This window comes from Phoxinus phoxinus, assembly GCF_949152265.1.
Source record: "Phoxinus phoxinus genome assembly, chromosome: 19".
Lineage (NCBI taxonomy): Eukaryota > Metazoa > Chordata > Actinopteri > Cypriniformes > Leuciscidae > Phoxinus > Phoxinus phoxinus.
In genome coordinates, this window is record NC_136894.1 from 11,264,484 (window position 1) to 11,283,975 (window position 19,492).

At 39.2% G+C, this 19,492-nt stretch overlaps 1 protein-coding gene across 12 annotated transcripts in view; it reads left to right on the forward strand.

The window, feature by feature from the left end:
• The window catches only part of nrsn1l (neurensin 1-like), a 211,529-nt gene that overhangs the window by 85,817 nt on the left and 106,220 nt on the right, over positions 1-19,492 (forward strand). For 7 of the 12 annotated variants that reach the window (XR_013795172.1, XR_013795173.1, XR_013795174.1 and 4 more), the window contains one exon: positions 16,132-16,227. The gene's annotated coding sequence lies outside the window, so the exon portion shown is untranslated. Of the gene's footprint in view, positions 1-15,761; positions 15,988-16,131; positions 16,228-17,486; positions 18,605-19,492 lie in introns of those variants that run through there. The other 5 variants (XR_013795177.1, XR_013795179.1, XR_013795178.1 and 2 more) reach the window with 3 other exon arrangements.

Sequence of the window (19,492 nt, forward strand, 5' to 3'; positions counted from 1 at the left end):
GGCCCCTGTGTACATCTGCTGCGGAGAGCAGACTTAATCATGCAGCATCAAATGATGTTCTCCGAAAAATATCTTGGATTTTGGTAATTCAGTAGTTTAATACAGTTCTAATCAATTCCTATAGCACACGCTATAAGTTCATTCCAAAGGAATTCAGAATAAAATGATGACTTATAATGAGTACTTTTGGAGGACAAAAATGTAAAGTTTGTTATAAATTGTTTGCCTCTCAACCACAGGCATTTAATCTCAGTCATTTATAATTTAATAAATTCTATTAATTCAGACCTTAGTGACACGCTCAAAGATATACCTGGGAGCAAGACCTCGGTGTTACTATTACAGAGGATCTATGGCATAACATCTTGAAGCAGGTTCATACCTCATCCATATGTGCCAGACATGGCTTAATACAATGTAAAATACTAATCCAAGCGTATTTAACCAATGCCAAATTGGTCAAAATTTTTCCAGGCAAGAGTGCTGCCTGCAACCGTTGTAGGCATTCACCTGCCAACCATCTGCACATGTTTTGGACTTGCCCGCAGCTGGTAACCTTTTGGTCTAATGTATTTCAGATGCTTAAAAAAGCTCTCAACACTAATATTGATCCAGATCCAATTATAGCCCTATTTGGGGTCTCCCCTATGCCTGATTTGGTTCCCCGAGATCGTAAAGTCATTGCTTTTTACTACAATCTTGGCCAGATGGGCCATCCTTCTTAAGTGGAGGCATGTTTCTCCTCCAACACATTGTCAGGTGGATACAGGACATTTTCTATTGTATTGGACTTGAAAAGTTAAGATACTCACTCTCTGGCTCACTTAAATCCTTTTATAAGACTTGGGATCCCTTTTTAAATTACATTAAGGGGTTACCGTGTGCACCTGTAACTGGCAATGGTACATAATTTTTGTTTATTAGAAGGATCTTTGTAGGGGGAATTTAATTATTATTTTAATTTTTTTCTTATTTTTTTTCTTCCAATTCATATTTATGTTGTTTCCTTGTCCATTTTATTGCGAGTGCCGACTGCTGTCAAGATTAGCCTACTCTCTGGTGCTTTGCACTTGTTGCGAGAGCCCGCCCACACACTGTTCTGATTGGCTGTGGATTTTGATTTATTTGTACGCATCTCGTAGTCACGTCGCATCTAGTGTGGACAGACAAATTATTTGTCGCTGGATCTTATTGCATCGCGTCTGGTTAGGACACGGTGTGAGCCGAGAGAGTCCCAGGAAAGATCAGCAGCAGGAGTCAGATTTCATTTATCACGTTACAAGAGTGACAGACAAGAAGATGGTGGAAGATATGGTTTCAAAACTAAATGTAAAATATTTTGGATTTAAACCTAATGCAATAGGTAACCTGCAAAGAATTAGTTGTTTTTCTAGTTGTTGTGTGTCTCCGAATTGGCGCTAATTTTAAAGCGAAAGTAAAATGCACATGGCCGCACAGGCATTCATACATACAGTAACATTACGTGTCCACTGGTGAGCAGCAGTGTGTTTCTATGGAAGCTTAACTTCCTTAGGAATTAATTGAAAACGCTTGCTCTGCTCCGCACCGTTATGAATGGCCGTGTGCATTTTACTTTCGCTTTCTGGCTAGAAACCTTAATATTTTAACTTGTTTTTTTGTCATAACCACTGTCTGCAGTAAAACCATGAAGGCGGCATATTTGGTGTAGCCTATTTAATCGAATTTAATTTAAATAATTTTGAATTTTGTTGGTGGTTTTGTATGCTTCGTTTAGTTTGTGTAAAACATCTAGTAGCATATAATTTGGTTGCTGTTTTTTGCTCAATAAATCACCATAGTGATGTCTGTCAGCCATCGGCTGCATTACTTTTCTTAAAAAGTAACTAAGTAACGCAATTAGTTAATTTTTAAGGGAGTAGCGCAATATTGTAATGAGTTACTTTTCTCAAAGTAACTTTCCCCAACACTGCTCTAGAATGATTAATAATGTATGGCTCAATGTTAGGGATTGGCTCAAAAGCCTACCTGTATGTTCCCAAAAGCACTTATATTTAATCACAGATATCAAATCACTTACTTTCGGGGAGTCCTATTCCCTGGCCGACCAACTACCATTGAAATTAATGGGAATGGTGAAGATAGCATTCTCCAGGTATTGTATAGAATTGTACTTATTTCATGAGTTTTAGCTGTACTGATGCATGCTGAAAGGTAGTAGAGATATGCCCTGAATTCAACTGTGCTTCACACCTTTCCTGTGGTTTTGCATGCATATACTGGCTTTTTTAGGGAGGAAGTTTGTAATCCCTTGTTCTTTTAAAGAGATTGTGTATATTTGTGTGTGTTTACGTGTGCCTGAACGTGTCTGTGCATGTTTGTGGGTATTTATGCAAGTGCATGTGTGAGTGTGTGTTTGTGGTTAGCTGGTTTGAACCATAGATGGACAGTTAGATAAGCCCCTCGTGTTGACACAAGGGTGAGCATCTCAAACACACAGTTAGTCAGATAAGTCCCTCATTTCAGCAGGAAGCTAAAGAGAGAACACACTGACATAATGGCAGTTGGGGGTGCACTGTCTCACTCCTAAACAGAGATAATCTAACTGAAAACAGACGCGTATGGGTCAAGGCCAGGGATACTTACCAAAATGAATAATAATCAGTCCTGAGCTGCATGTTAAACAGCTGAAAATAAAGTTTTTAATGAGATCAGATTCTTTCGTAATAGGCTGTTTGTGTTTGTCAGGATTATGCAGTGCAACATGGGGTGTGTATGGCACATACAATGTGTGATATAGCTAGTTCACTTTGGACCAGCTAGACTTTTGCCAGCCAAGTTTACGGCATCATATCATGAGGAATATTTTTTTCCTCTGTCTTTTTTTAGATAAAGAGTTATGTGTTTTGAGTTTTGAAACATTCAAAAAAACACACACCCCAAAAGGATTTTTTTTTTTTTTTATTGAAACTAAGCTGTAAAAGTGGATTATGTAATGCTTCTACAAATTTCTGACACTGTGTGTAGAACCTACAGCTCTGCATATGCTTCTGAACAATCCCAACATCAGGAAAGTTAACATCAGCTGAAGTTCATTTGTAGCAAGATCCCCGATCATTTCAGGCTACGTCTACATTAATCCGGAGGAGACATGTGAAAACAGCGTTTTTTATTATAAACGCTCTCCGTCCACACTACCGTTTTCGGACGTTTCAGTGTGGATGAGAAACTTTTGAAAACGCTAAATTCACCTTTACTGCGCATATGTAAAACCCCACAAAAGATCACTGATATGATTCAGATGGAAAAATAAATAATGTTATCGCGCAATTCTTCTGACAGGATAATTTTATTTAGTAAAATATCTCACCATCCACTGATGCGGTGCAGGTCGCACGTAGTCACCGTATGTTTGGTCTAAAACAGTGTGGACTGGACTGTCAAGGCCAAAACGGAGAGAAAATTATACGTTTTCAAACGAAAACGTATTAGTGTGGACATGGCCTCAGTGTGATCTTAACAGTTTGAGCAGAACATTTCAGCACAGAATGTTTTGTCACTGTGAAATTCGGTCTTTGAAAAAGGGTGCGATTTAGAGGACAGTTTCTTACACAAACGCATCGCTTCGCTTCAGAAGGCCTTTATTAACCCCCCGGAGCCGTGTGGAGCACTTTTATGACGGAAAAATGCATTTATATGAACTTCAAAACAGAAACAGCCAATTACTGCAATTATGAAGCTTGGAAGAGCCAGGACATTTTTTTTATATAACTCCGATTGTATTCGTCTGAGAGAAGAATGTCATATACACCTAGGATGACTTGAGGGTGAGTAAATCATGGGCTCATTTAAATTTTTAGGTGAACTATCACTTTAAGACAAAACCGACATATTTTGACAATTTTTTGTATATTTGTCCATTCAAGCGCAAGAAGACATGAAAGAGAACACAATTCATTGTTCTTGCACTACATGAGAGGGAGCTATCTGTGTGCGGGCTTCTGATGTGTGTAGCACAGAAAAGCATGTGCCGGATTGAGTTCTCTTTTGTGTCTTCTTGCACTTGAACGGTTTAAATTACATTAAAATGCAAACAGGGGAATATTTAAGCAGAATTGAAATGCATGCGTCTTATTGAATTCTTGTTCTTGCAAATTTGAAGCCGGTTTTTGATACCACTGAAGGCAAGTATTAGAGAACCCAAGTGCAGTTTATTACAAACAAGATTAAACCTAAAACAAAGGAATGGCGTGGCATGGCATGAAACAAAACCGTGGACATAAATGTGAACATCGACTTGCACAACAGTGGTCACTGGAAACGCATACTAATTACAAGACAGGGGACACCTGTGAACAATGATCAGACAATTAACCAATGACAAGACACATGGCATGAACACATGACAAACAGGGAATCACATGACAAGACACAGAAACATGACAATGACAAAACCAAAACATGACAATACCCAAACCTACTTGAGAGCAAGCCTGCAGTTTGCACATGTGTGCAAAAGCACAGCTGCACGTACTAACTTAAAGGGATAGTTCACCCAAAAATGTAAAGTCTGTCATCATTTACTCACCCTCATGATGTTTTAAACCTGTAAGACTTTGATTTAATCCTTTACATGATGAGCAGATTCTATTCAGGCTTTTATTCTCATATAAACATTGATCAGCGAACATAAACAGAATCTCAACCAAACCTGCTTGACACACAAGAACGAACCTCCTTGGTTCTCGTACATCAAGCGAAGATGCTTGAGCCATAACTGATGTGTGCATTGATGAATGTTTATACTTGAATAAAAGCCTAAATGCAATCTGTTCAGCATATAAAGTGATTGTGTCTCTTCAGAAAATATGGACTAAACCACTCATTTCAAATTGATTTGTTTTACAATACATTTATGAAGTGTTAAGTGGTAGTTGCGTATGCTGTCAATGGAGGGATAGAAATCTCAGATTTCATTAAAAAGATCTTCATTTGTGTTCCAAGATACACTAAAGTCTCAACATGAGGACAAATGATGACAGAATTGTAATTTTTGGGTTAACTATCCCTTAAACTGCATTATTAGCTTCACAGTAAACAAGCTATTTAAAATGAGTGGCAGTGTAACAATGCATCAAATCATTACGTGACCGAGCTTATGCAATATGCAATAATCAAATGTGTGCCGTCCTCATCCTAGCATACAGTGTCTCGAAATAAGATCTGTGTTCTGCTGATTTAGTTAAATGCTGCTTTTCAACACTTCTTTTAGACTGAATCAAGTTTTTTTTTTTTATTGAATCTGTTTGAAGTAGGCCTATTTGTAAATAATATTATATCTTAATCAAATGCCATGATGAAAACAGCTGTTAATGTTTGTCTCGTCACATTTCATTTTGAATTATATGAATCACGTAAACGATAGCATTTTCATTTTAAAACTCTGATAATTGACAAAGTCATAGACCAGTCTAAGAATATAACTTTTTTGTTTTGTTTTCCAGATTAAATAGCTTGCTTATAGATTGCTTAAATAGTAATAGCATCGTTTTATAGATGTATTAAGATATTCTATACTTAAATTGGTGAGATGTATTTAGCTGTTTTTGTATTTATTTGGAGATTGTAGTGTATCTAAATACTATTTTAGAGTAACTTGTCTGGTTGAACTTTAAATGAGTAGCTTGTATTTTTCCCAACACTGGGTAGCCTATGACCCCTTTAATCTACAAACAAGAAACCTGAAGAAGAAATCAGTGAGGAAATAGTAATGGGCTTCAGAGTTGTCAACGATTTCCACAACTTTTTGTGCATTAAACTGCTTTTTTATAGCCTTTTTTTTATTCTCAATAACCTCTGTTACCCATACTGTCTCACATCTGGAGAACATTTCCCTGCCTCACCATGGCCCTGTTAAACACAATCTGTAATGTGTTTTTTTTCTTCTTCCTCTCTCTTCCTCCCTTCTCTGTTTTTCTCTCTCTCTCTCTTTCCCTTCAACTTCCTCCTCAGTTTCTGTGACAGGCATATGTTAGGGTGGAGAATCCGTGTGCTTCGCAGACGCGCTGGACACTTTTTCGAGGCATGAAATGGCACCTTCTCAAATGAGTCAGGAAACTGTGCTTCATACTTCTTACAGGCCTTTGGTCTATTTGTTTGTCAGGCTTTTCTTAAGCTTGCTGTAAGTCAGCTGTTGGTGTTTAGAATGTTTCTCCAAAACAAACCGTGCATCTGGAAATCTTTTAATCAAGCTTGTGTGCGCACTGAGAACTTCAGCCTGTCACAGCTAACCCCTAAAGGGACAGTCCACCCGTGTGTGTGTGTGTGTGTGTGTGTGCTTTTATTGTAAATTTTTGTCGGCCTTGGCACTAGTGTTTGTCTTTGACCTGGAAAAGTTTTGCCGTTTTCCTCTGGAACTGTTTTACATTAGGGTCTAAACGGTACAGCTGTTAGGACTATCATGGGTTTAATCAACGCAAAAGAGGTTTTCTTAGGCTTTCAAACATGAAGCTTGCGTGACTCCACTTGTTATTTAACAGCATCTACCCTAACACACACACACAGAGTTTGTGTCAGTTAATAGCTCTCCAACACGTCACGATCTGAAGATTATGCTCTCTAACAGAACACTTTGCAGCTGCACTTGCAGCGCTGCACATAAGCCACTGTATCTCATGTACACAAACTCTTCTCTGAGTAGCTGTCAATATACGCACTGAAGGGTTTAAGTGAGACTTTGCTTGTATTAAAGAATGATTCAACATGCACAGGTTTATTTCAACTCACTGAAACATCATGCAGGGTAAAGCGAAAGCTGCCTCTTATCCTGTGCTGCACACACACATAATAAGAGTGTGTACACTTGCTTCTTTAAAGGTCAAATTTTAGAAAATTGACTAATCGTAAAATAATAGTAGCTAAAAGTAATAATTATTCAAATTAATAATAATCCTATGATTTTATTGTTTTATGTTTTGCTGTTATTATTAATACAATAATAATAAAATAGAAAACCCGTTTTAAACAAACTTTTAATGAAGGCAGCACTGTGCAATGTATGACGCCATGCATTTACATTATAACACTGTGCGCACACTGAAGTGAATGCTGGACTATTGATTAGACACGGCATGTATAACAGTATGCGTGCTGCAGTGCTATGCTGTACATTAAACAAGGCAGAGTATTTGAATTCAGTTTAATGAGAAACATATGCAGCCTGACACCACCGCTAAAGCATTCAGGCGTTCTCCATACAGTTGCTGAGCTCATACCGCTCTCTCTCTCTCTCACTGTCACACTATACTGAGATATCCTATTCAAGCATCACGCCAATCAGACGCTGTCAGGGATATTATGAGGCGAGTTTGTGTGAGCCCCTAGTGCCTCAATCAGATATGCAGACTTGATATCTTTACTCGGGCTGGTTATTGTTTCAATATAGCTCACCAGAGTCAGGGCAGGGCAGGGCAGGCTCTCTTAGTGAATTGGTTCGCCCATAGTACCAGCACACACACACACACCAAATGATGTTACAGTGTATGCAAACAGGGTCCACCTGCAGGCCGTTTTAATGGCACAGCTCACAACAGAGACGGAGAGACAGGCAAAGCTCAGTGCCCTGTTTTGTCAGTCACTCAGTGTGTGTGGCTTCTCCAGAGACTCAATCAACACAATGTTTAGTGAGAGCATCCCAGAGTGATTGATCATGACACATGGAACTGTAGCTTAACTCTTTTCCCGCCAGCAGTTTTCTTTCTTATTTTCTTTTTTTGCCAGTCACCCCCTGCTTTTTTGATAATTTCAACAAAAAAAATCATGGCCCCAGAATATTTTGTTGTATGAATATCTGAAAAATACAATGTATAAAAATAAAGAACAGAGCCTCTGCTTTTAAACGACGACAAAAAAAAAAACATTTTAATTCTATTTTAATGCTTTCTTTTTTTTTATCAACATTTGAATGTGGGTAAGTTTCATAAAAAAGCAAAGTTTTGAGCAAAAAGCTGAGAAAAACACGTTTTTGTCAGGCCGATGATAAAAACAGATGGAAACCATCAACAACCCTAAGGTTGCACAGTCCTATAGCTCGTCCTGGGTCGACATTTCATACAGTAACATTAGGCAGTTTTGATTAATATTCAATTTACTGATGATCATTTAGTATTGTTTCAGAAGATGTGTAATAGCATCAACTAGCGTATAACAGTGAAAACATGGAAATTTCCGTCAATGGTGGGGAAACGTTTTCTCATAAATGACGCAAATTTCTGTAAATGGCGGGGAAAGAGTTAACTTTAAAATGTTAACGTTATCTATAAAAGACTGTAAAAACCTGTTGGTTAAAATTGGTTAACAGTAAGTTCAGTTTTATATACAGAGAAAAAGTGTAATAGATATAACCTTAACTGTATCTGTAACAAGGTTTAAAGGATCAGGGGAGGTGGAGGCGGGAACCGACGAACAGTCAGAGAGTTTAAAGTTTATTCATAAACTTTGTTTATGATCAGGCCCCTCACGGACAACTGCCGCATATACACATAAACTACACAACATACATGGTCCAGGCCTGGTCCTTTCTTGTCTTGCACTGTCGTCACTCCTCCTCTTATCCTTCCGGAGCTCCTCCGTGGGACTCGAGATCGGTGAGGCGCGCAGGTTCCCACTGCTTGCCACAGTATCATTTTACAGTAAAATACTGCCAAATGTAAAAATTTTGCCGTAAACGGTACAAATCATCTTATAGTTTACAGTAAAATCCGTAAACTGACATTTCCAGAATTCTGTCACATTTGTGTTTTTATTTTATTTTATTTCTATGCATTATATTTACATCAGCTTGTGGAAAAGCTACTTGTGATGAACTTTGATTCATCATGTGGTTTTCTCTTTATCACCAGTGTTATGGTTGATGTCAGTATGTTAAAATTACAAAACAGGTTTAAGTAGCTACATTGCTAATTCAGCAGAAAATGGCTCGTTGGATTTACCAGTTTAAAGAACCAGGTTGTTCTGTAAATGTTAAAAAATGTACTGTATTTTTTTACTGAATTATTCTGGTAATCACAGCTGCAAGTTTTTTTTCCTGTAAAAACGACTGATTTTGTTATACAAAAATATGCATTTCAAGTTTATAATTTGGGGGGGTTACACAAACAGTGTTTCATTACTCACTTTTTATAGCTTCATGTCTTTGTCTTGATTCTTTCTTTCACTTTTTCTCAAGTTGTTTATGCCACCAAATTAAATCACAATAATACTGATTGTTTCTTAACATGCCTCAAATACTCATTCTACCATTGCTCAATAAACAGTTGAAAACTCATATTTTTTGTTTGCTTTACATGTGTGAGATATAGTTAAAGACTGTTTGACTGTTAAAGGACGTGTGCTTTCTCGTGACACAATTTCAGTAATATATGTCAGGTTGCAGGATCATTTTAAACTAAAACTAAACTAAAAAACTAAAACATAGGTCATTATTCACTGAAAATATTCTCCTTCTGTGAGCTGCTAATTTCAGAACAGCTGTGAACGGATCATTGGTTCAGTACATTAAACAGTCTGTCACATCAGTGAACGAATTGTTCTTTTGAGACAGTTCTTTTCAATCAGACTTAACGATTAATTTATGAATCAGACTTGATGATTGATTTAAGACCCCTTCACAACTCAAGAGTCCAACTCAGACTCCATGATTGAGTTACGACAGTTCTCAAGTTAACAGCTCACTGGAGAGGAAGATTATTAGTGAATAAAAATTCAAATTTTGTCCTTTAGTTCCTCACATAAAGACATTGACTTGAAATGAGTCCTATGGACTGCTTTCATGTTTTGTTTTCGTTAAAAAAATAATAATAATGAATAATCATAATTTGAATAATTTATAATTTATATATATAATTTGTCTTTTTTTTTTTTTTTTTTTAACCTTGCAGGCTTTGACGTGTTTATTGTTTATTATTTAAAACCTGTCACTCACATGAGATCATAGCAATAGCCAACCACAACCATCCAATCAATTCCTGATGGACAAAATGAAGTCCCATCCTACTTTGTTTCTTGATGAGAAGCTGCAGAAATTTCATTTAATTTCATGCTGACCTTAAGTTATCTATCCTTTCAGAGTAACCTTGATCTCTCTCTCTCTCTCTCTCTCTCTCTCTCTCTCTCTCTCTCTCTCTCTCTCTCTCTCTCTCTCTCTCTCTCTCTCTCTCTCTCTCTCTCTCTCTCTCTCTCTCTCTCTCTCTCTCTCTCTCTCTCTCACAGTGTCTCTCTTCTCTTTCAATGGCTCTTTTGTGCTTTCTAGCTAGACAGTAAGTGAGCACTGATACCCAGTGGGATAGTTAAGAGAGAGAGACGAGTTAATGAACTTTCCCTTTCAGGGCCATGCTCGGCGCTGAGGGAAACATCTCTCTCGTTCCCACTCTCTCACGCAGGGAAAGCCCTCCCAAATCAGGGGCCGGCTGAAGTGAGCAGAGCCCACTTAATCACGAAACTCATTAATCTACACAGACACAACACAAGATCTAGCGTAACTCAAGCGCCAAAGCCTGAGGAGGCTCAATATGAGAGAAAGCCAATGGAACGTAACATAAAAGGAGGAGAAGGTGTGGAGATAAGACCAAATGCTCGCAACCATTTTGTTTAGATTTTCGCACTTTCATCTTCGTTTCTTCTCATTCCTTTTATGTTGTTGTTCTTTCTTTTCAAGCTTCTTTGATAGTTAGACCTACACCACACGCTCTAACAGCGCATAAGTAAAGCAGCAGAGTAACAGCAACAGTATTGCTTTCATTGTGCATAACTGAACTGAAAAAGTTTTCTGAATCATTTACTATGTTCCTGCAATGCTGCTGAAGTCAGGCAGTTTGAGAGTATGATAACCTGTTAATATGGATGCAACAGACCTTGAGTGATGGATGTATTTCAGAGATCGCTCAGGGAGTCCTTTCATGTAACTAAATGTCAGCAATGAAACCATCCCTCACTCAAGTGTCACAAAAGTTTGTCAAGTAGCTCATTATAATGGTGTAAATGCTATGATACATTGCCTTTAGTGCAGACGAAGGGCTTGGGCTTCACTTGACATCCTTCACTTGACATGTGACCTTTGAGGTGAGTTTACCAGCAGCTGATTCAGAATGGCAATATGTCAATTAAGGTTTAAGGACAGATATTTTCATCAACTAGATTTATGATTGCTGCATCGCAAAGGCTTTACTCTGGAAAAGTCACATTTTTACTATTATGCAGAAAGGCCTTCTAATTCGTGCATCTAAGCAGCAGGGGAGTAGCCTGGCTCGACCCTCCTACGTACTTCCGCTCAATTTTCATTTTCCTTCAGTACTACGTCTGGGCTTGCGGTATATTCTTGGGTTTTCTCGGATAAATATTTTACCGGTTCAACCAGCGAACAGAGGGAGTGGTTGAGAACGATGATGTTGAGGTTGTGCGCTAGTTTGAGTTGACATGCGTCACGAGGCCAAACGTTAGTGATTGGTTATGCAGATCCAGAGTGGCTCTGGGCAGATCCATAAGTTTTACATTTCAACAGAGTACCCGCCTTCAAGGAAGTTAACGCTTGTCAATGGAGAGTGGCCAAACTCTCTACAAATGAACCCAATGTACAAGACTCTGGTATAGGACCAGGCTAGCAGGGGAGACTGAGGCTACAGTATTGTCTATGAAAAAACAAACAAAAAAACTTTTGTGTATTTTTCAAACTGTATGCGGTAAGTTGTCACAGTGGAACCTACCATTAAACACACTTCTGTCAGGACCACTCGTCGAATACGATTGACAATTAGCATACAGGATTGGCGGTATGGTTCTGTTCTGGGTGAGAACTCCCTGCGCATCCATGCAGCCTAGCATGGATAAGAGCAGAAGAGCAGCAATAACCCCCCTTAGGGTAAACAGAACAGAACCAACATGTGTGTTGCAGATATCATTAATTCAAGATTTTAAAGTACAACATAATTCGAGAATTTATTCTGATTCAAGGGGAATGCCAAATCCTGACTGACGAGAGGTGGAGCTGGGGATGGAGGAGGATAATTCCTCCTGATGCTCCTGAGAAACACGATAGCTGCTGATAATACTGAAGGAGCTTATATATGTATACAGTGATAGGCGTCATATTTCTATAGGTAGACGTGGATCAGCTGAGAGTCAGCTGATGCGAGCTTGACTAAAGTGACCTGCCAGAACTGACGCTACGCTGGATTATTAGTGACTTATCAGCCAAATTGAATCATGTCGAAAATATATAATTTCATTAAACTGATTATAAAGACAAAAAAGTGTAAAAGTACTGTAAACATACAAAAAAAGTTTCATTCTTATCCAATTATCAATTCTATTATATGTTAAATACATGTGACAACTAACCCTGGTGTCCCCTACGAAAAAACTTTGTGAGCAGATTAATAACTTTTAAGACAAATTATTATTCTTTGAAAAAGAACAAAAGGACAACATGGCTTTTCCTTCTCTGAAGCGAACTCTCTCATGTGTTATTTCCATGTGGAATCGCAGGTGCTTTGTCCGGCACAAAGCGCTGCATGTGCAATAATGTCGTATGAACTAAATCAGTCAGATGAAAGAAGCTCCAGCGCTGCTCGATCTAGACGGTCCAAGTACAGCGCAGGAGTTTCCTATTGTTGCGAGTGATAAATGCTGTGTATGATCCCTCCAGTGTACATTTGGTATGTTCCCCATTTGCCTCATAAACAACATTTTTGAGTGACCTTCAACGTGCCGAGCCAGCATAAAATATGCATTTAAAAGGAATTGCTGAAATAAATATAGGGACCTAGGTGGAGATTGCTTCTTTTGTACTGAGTTAGGCATGTACATGCATCACTGTCTACACACGTGTGCCCGAGCCCGCTGCCCTTTCATTTGCAGCCAAATTAAGTGTGTTCAGCACATAAATAAATGCAACATGCACGCTGCATGACAGTCGCAGCTGCTTATTACACTGCAGCTTTGTCACATTGTTATCCGCACTTCCTGTAAAAACCAAAAAAAGCATTCCCGTGCATGCGCCTGGAGATGGCGTGAAATGATTACATGTACCTGAAAACCATCTTCACCTCCGTCAGCGCTGTGTCTGGTGTTTGTCCACGGGCGAGACATCAGTCACAACACTGAGACCTGTCCTTGGCCATTATTGAGCGCTTCAAAATCGGCACCTTCCCTTAATAGGCTTTGGGAATTGTGCTCGGCCACCCGATGTAGATGGCTGTTTATATTTGAGAAATGTAATAAAGTCGGCAATTTTATTGGACAGTGATCCCTTTTGGGCTGAAATTGAGTTTTCTGGTCTCTGCCCCTCACGCCCTCTTTTTCTCACAGTGATTTCATTTTGCAGATGTGATATGTTTTGCGCTAATGAAATGCATGTTAGGAGATGTCTCCTGTTGGCCCTGAGAGATGGAGATGACTGCTATTGAGTGACAGGATTGGTGTTAGTTGAATATATGGGTATTATATGCCATCCGCTGTCTTCTGTCTGCAGACTGGCTAGACTCACTGCATACTAAAAGTGGCTCCGTCTGAATATTTAGCATTAGAGGTCATGGTACAATCTCTGCGTAACAATGACAGACAAAAAAAGTCGCACAATCCACAGATACTAAACACTATGATGTTATTTTCTTTGTCGGATAATTTATGTTTTAGGTTGTTGTTGTTTTTTTTGTTGTTTTTTTGCTTTGCTTTTTGTTGTGTTGTGCTGTGTTGTTTGGTTTTGTTTTTGTTTTTTGTTTTGCTTTGCTTTGCTTTGCTTTTTGTTATGTTGTGTTGTATTGTGATGTTTGTTTTTGTTTTGTTTTGTGGTTTTGGTGTTGTTTTGTTTTGTGGTTTTGTTTGTTTTGTGGTTTTTGTTTTGTTGTTCGGATTGGTTTGTTTTGTTCTGTTTTGGTTTGGTTTGTTTTGCTGTTTAGTGTTGTGTTGTGGTTTGGTTTCATCTGGGAATCAAAGTGGGCCAGGATTACCAAGGCTGCTCACCCAAAACAGTCACACATTCAGATATGAAATGCTTTTAACCCACCATGTAAAGCATTAATGACACCTCCACAGCACTGCAGCATCGCCTCCATCAGGTGAGTGACAGTCTCCGTAAAGTGGGTTGAAATGGCACGCAGCTGTTAATGTCAGCCAGAGTTTATGTCAGATAAAGAATTAATAACGCCACCGGTGGCTTTGTTTGTGTGCAGAAATATTTCATTGCTCTTTAATGAGGCCGCATGTCACAAGTGTAAACTTAATTGATATGTGTTTAGGAATTTAGAACTCCCACACCAAAGAGCTTTTATGGATCACATTCTCTCACGAAAGTTAATTACCAATATAGTTTTTTAATGTAACTGTGGGACTATACAGGCTGTCTGAGAGAGACCCGGTGATAAAAGACCTGGTAAAACGCTCCTTCCTGATAATGTTCTCTGGCAGTTGGTTTTAATTTGTCATTATGACTGGGAACACTGCGTAGTGATGCATTTGCATTAAGTCGCTAGGTGAACGTGCAGTGATTCCGATGTCAGCATGTAGCAAAGACAGGGAAAGTTTTAAATGCCGCTGAAGGGACAGGTGTGCCACATTTGCTTGTTTAAGTCATTTCATGTTTGTGCAGTGACAGATTTTGATGAGCTCCAGTATTTTTTCCGTGTAAACATATGTGAGTCTGTGCATAAGCATATATGTGCTTGTTGCACTGATATGTGCATCTGTCTAAACATGGAGGTTAGCATTTTACTTTCATGCTAGGATTCCCTACACGAGACCATACAGTATAGTACAGCAATAAGCCACTTGAGACAAAAAGCAAAATCATTATTAATAAAATTAAATGTATAAAAAAAAATGTTTGCCAAATTTAGACATACAGTAAAAACTTGGCATATTAGAATACAATTAAACTGAACGTGTCTCATCTAATCATATTTTAGAGATATAACCATTTGCTTTACATTGATTATTGTTACATTTATTATTTGATCAGTTTATTCCCTCACACATTTGTGTAATGTATTTTCTAATATTAGCTCTTAATATGCTTATCCATTGTATAAAATATGCACAAAAAATAAATAGCATAATTGGACACATGAGAGAAACTAAACCTGTGGATCAGGCTCTATATGGCCAATGGATACATTCAGAAAACAAATTATTATTATTATTATTAATTTATTTTATTTGTTTAAATGCATATTATGGTTGGCACAGGTTCATAGTCACCAGATTTTTAGATTTTCATATGCACCCGATTTAAAGAAGATGTTTTTATAGCTCTTATGTTGGTGAGCATGGAGGTTATACTTTCCTTACATGGTATATAGAAACCATCTCTGCGGACTCTTATACACACCTACATGCACGATCACACACAAAGGCTCATTCAGTTGTAGAAAATTACAAATCTAACACCTTGGATTATGTGAATGGAGGTTATTTCTGTGGCCTGTTGCAACCAAGAGCGAGCGAGAAAGAGAATAATAGCAGTGTATTACACAGGCAGGGCCAGCAAGTAGGGTCTGTATGAAAGAGGGCACTCTGAAGAGGGCAAGAGGTGGATGGGCAGATACACAGAACGATAAGAGGTAGATAACAAGGGATGTATAAGGAGAGGAGAAAGCCAGCCTGGGTATGGCTGATCTCTTGATCTTGTCAGCTGGGTAAGGCTAAAGATGAGCAGCCTATCCCAGCATCCTCTCTAAATCCCTCCTCCCCTCTTGGTTGTCAGCAGGCCATCTCCGCTCTTCTTACGGGCCTAACTGGGCTTTAGCACTGGCATGGGAAGCTCACACCAACTGATTGCTGTGAATTAGGGAGTTCTCCTCTAACACCCCTCACCGTTACAGTCTCAGTGACAGCTGCAATGACATTCGCCCACTGACAGCCATCAACCAGCCACGAAACTCAATGTTAACACAGCGTTCGAATGTAACCGAGGAAGCGGCCAGCTGTTGTGTTTTGCATTTGGGTATGGGATGTCGGGTATGTACTGTAATGTGAATGTGTGTGCGGGTTCTCCGGTGGTGCTCATTAGCCGATTCCAGCGTCTCCTCACCTGGTTCGGGCTGTCAAAAGCGGATTATCAAATATTCACTGGCTTATGTAGATCTACTCCGTCTTTTTCAGATCCAGAGGGGGAGAGAAAGAGAGGGGAGCGAACGAGGAGTCGCACCAGGATACCAGCCTGCCTGGAGCTGCACCCAAAACATCAAGGGAGTCTGGGTAATGACCTGAACTCTGCTGTACCTCCCTCTTCCACTTTTTTTTCTTCGTACTTTCTTGTTACTCAGATGTACCCGCCAGGAACGTGTTCTCATTTGAGCATAGACACACGAGCAGACATACTTACTGTATGCATGGCAGTTTAGGGATAATCCCACATTTTCTGGTCATCATGACAGAGCAGTGAACCATATTTCCAAATGAAAGTGTACTGTAATCCTTTTTTCCCAAAAATAATCAGAAAATGAGTCCCTCTGGATTTAGCATTCCATCCATTCTCTCTCTCTCTCTCTCTCTCTCTCTCTCTCTCTCTCTCTCTCTCTCTCTCTCTCTCTCTCTCTCCACTTTGACTATCTTTCTCTCTCTTTCCACTTTGACTATCTTTCTTTTCCCCTCCACTTCCCTTTTCCATGATGAGATGGAAACTTTAAGTGGAGTACACATGCCCCAAATCATAACTGGCACAGGTGCAGGGAAACATACTCTGCGAATGTGTGTGTCCACTTACTGTAAGAGCGTGCGTGTGTACTGTAATTGAAATACCTCTGAGGGCCTCTGGTATGCTTTCTAATAGTGGCACAATTAACATGAAAGTGACTCTCAAATTCCAGAACCAGCTATCCAATCTGTTCAAAAATCTAAACCTCTCCCAGAGACAGAGGCCCTTAACAAACACATTTTTTTCCATCCCCCTCGCGTTCCCTCTTTTGTCTCCTTCAGTTCACCAGCTCTACATTGTAGTTCAATATGCCAATCTAACTTGTGAATGGCCTGTGAATTGAAGATCCATTTTTGTCATCCCACCTGTATGGAATGTGTGAGTGTGTGTTTGTTGGGTGCGTGTGAACGCTGTCTAATGACCCTCGCTCCACTGCGCAGGCAGAGATAGAACCGTGATGTCATTTGTTTTGATGTCATAAATCGATGGGATTGAGTCTCCCCGGAGCTTCAGCTGTTCCCTCGGCTTGACAGCAAATTGCATCACACTCTCATCACTCACCCGCAGATTTGTGTTTTTCAGCCACAGCTCTTTCAAAGTGATCTAGACTCAGAACAGGACTGAAAATCTCCCACTGTATCAATCTTTATCAATTCCAATATATCACCCACTGTATCAGGGTCTGACATGATCTTTGAAATGCCTCAAACTGTTACGTGTGAGGAACCTTTAGCTACAGTGTTTACACAGGGATTTCTTGAATTTTTCCCATACAATGTTTCATACAGCATATATGTATTAGTTTTATAATTGTATACAGTATTGTGATGTTTAACCAGTACATCAGCATCCTGTGAGGGTCAACCAGTACACCAGCAACCCATTATGGTGAACCCGCACATCCGCATTCTATGTTGGCAAAAATATACACCAGCATCCTGTGATGGCCAAACAGTACAGCAGCATCCTGTGATGGTCAACCAGTACACTAGTATCCTGTGATGGTCAACCAGTACACTAGTATCCTGTGATTGTCAACCAGTATGCCAGCATCCTGTGATGGTCAACCAGTACACCAACATCCTGTAATGGTCAACCAGTACACCAACATCCTGTAATGGTCAAACAGTACACCAACATCCTGTGATTTTCAACCAGTATGCCAGCATCCTGTGATTGTCAACTAGTACACCAACATCCTGTGATTGTCAACCAGTATACCAGCATCCTGTGATGGTCAACCAGTACACCAACATCCTGTAGGCAAGGCAAGGCAAGTTTATTTATATAGCACATTTCATACACAGTGGTAATTCAAAGTGCTTTACAAAGAAATGTCAAAGAAATTAAAATAATTACATAGGTAATAAAAGAAATAAGAATAATTAAAACAGTTTAGAAAATAAAATACAGTGCAAACAGTCGGACGAACAGTGGCACAGTGCTCATTCAGTAAATGCTAAGCTAAACAGAAGTGTTTTGAGTCTGGATTTGAATGTGGCTACTGTAGGAGCACACCTGATCTCTTCTGGAAGCTGGTTCCAGCTGCGGCTGGCATAATAGCTAAAAGCGGACTCTCCTTGCTTTGAGTGAACCCTTGGTATTTCTAGCTGATATGATCCTAATGATCTGAGTGATCTGTTGGGTTTATATTCAGTGAGCATATCTGCAATGTATTGAGGTCCTAGGCCATTAAATGATTTATATACCAGTAATAATACTTTAAAATCAATCCTAAATGTGACTGGAAGCCAGTGTAAAGACCTGAGGACTGGTGTGATGTGTTCAAATTTTCTGGTTCTGCTCAGGATCCTGGCGGCAGCGTTCTGTACGAGCTGCAACTGTCTTATGGTCTTTTTGGGAAGGCCAGTAAGGAGTCCATTACAATAATCCACCCTGCTGGTGATGAAAGCATGCACAAGTTTTTCTAAGTCCTGACTGGAAACAAAGCATCTAATTCTTGCAATATTTTTTAGATGATAATATGCTGATTTAGTTATTGCTTTGACATGACTACTGAAGCTAAGGTCTGACTCTAGAGACACACCAAGATTCCTGACTTGATTTTTAGTTGTTTGACCTCTAGCGTGAATAGACCCCGAAGCCATTTGTTTTGAGAATAATGGCTGGCTGATGAAGTTATTGGCTGGCTAGCCGGCTCAGCCAAAACCTAAATGGCTGCTGCAGCCGCCAAACTTTTCATAGCTGCAAATGGCTGAAGCTGCCACTTCGTGTCTACAGATGTCTATATGTTACTGATTTACTAGATCTCAATATTTCCAAGCAATGCATGGCTTACACTATATTTATACAAAATGCAATACAATGTAATAAAGAAAACACCAGATCGCGGAGAAGTATGTTGATTAAGAACGCAAACTTTTGTTGAATTTATGAGAAATCTACAGACGCAAATAGACAAAGTGCAGTAAAATAAAGACCTAAATGTGTATTTCGGACTTTTTTTCACCACAAGTCTGAAAGAAGACATGTTATTGAAGACAAATATCCAAAAATCTCAAAATTGACCAGTAAAAAAAAAAACACGATGTTTTTGCCTGCCGTGTCTCGCCTTAATATAAACACACTGTTATCAGTATTATTTTGGACAAAGTTTTGCACATTTCACTTCAATGTACACTGAAGCATGCGTCGTGAATTAGCAATGTGGAAACGGTGGTTTGTTACTGCAGTAATATCACGTTCAGTGCTATAAATCTCTCCGTTCCAGAATATTTGGTTCATAACATCCATCTTTGATTCAGGTGTTTGTGCAACCGTACCCTGAAGATTTAACAAAAGTCTGGGTAGGCCTAAGTTTAAAAA